Source organism: Emiliania huxleyi (assembly GCF_000372725.1).
Source record: "Emiliania huxleyi CCMP1516 unplaced genomic scaffold EMIHUscaffold_528, whole genome shotgun sequence".
Taxonomy (NCBI): domain Eukaryota; phylum Haptophyta; order Isochrysidales; family Noelaerhabdaceae; genus Emiliania; species Emiliania huxleyi.
The window spans coordinates 63,134-63,948 of NW_005198030.1; positions in this window are offsets into that span (position 1 = coordinate 63,134).

Sequence of the window (815 nt, forward strand, 5' to 3'; positions counted from 1 at the left end):
GGGGGGGCAAAAAATTTCTTGGATTTCCCCAAAAGGGAATTTTTTGGGCGGGCCACCAAATCTTTTTTCCATTGAAAAAGGTTCGCGGAGGGAAGCCCCACTTTCAAAGGGGCGGTGCCCCAGTTTTGGCTTGGCTTTATTTCCGCCCGCCCAGGACGGGTCCCATGAAATGGGTGTTCGCTCCTCTGACCGAGTACACATAACCTCTCATTGGACCGGGCTCCCCGGGGCATGCTCCGTCGAGCTTTTGGGTGACTCGACGTACGTTACTATCACGTCCCGCTCTGGGGCACAGTAGCCGGTGTTAACTATCACGTCCCGCTCTCTGGGGTAGCCGGTGTGTTACGCATCACATACGTCAGTACTCGTCGCTCGGCTCAATTCACTTTTTCTGTTCCGCGCTGCAGCACATGGGGGCCACGGCCTCGCAGGGGCTGAGGCTCCCGAGTCCCGTGGAAAGGAGTCACGCTCACGGACGACGGAGCGCCTCACGCGGTTCACGGCGGGCTGCAGATAAAGCCGTAGCAGGATCAGCTCCCAGGCCAAGTGTGGAGCACCAGTGGGCTGTCGGGCAAGCCGGCGTCCTCTCCATCCGGCGTCAGGAGCAGGTCTACCTGCGTCACCGCACCATCCGACGCCGGCACATTCACAGCCTCCGTCGCCAAGCTATTCTTGTTGTACGGATCGACGGCCGGGTCCCAAGAGGCGGCCAGCAAGTAGGTCCGAACCTCTCCTCCCTGGAGCACTCGGACGCTCACTATCTCGAGGCTTTGATTCTTACGTCCCTCGCCCGCCAAGGCTTGGGGCATCTCTGC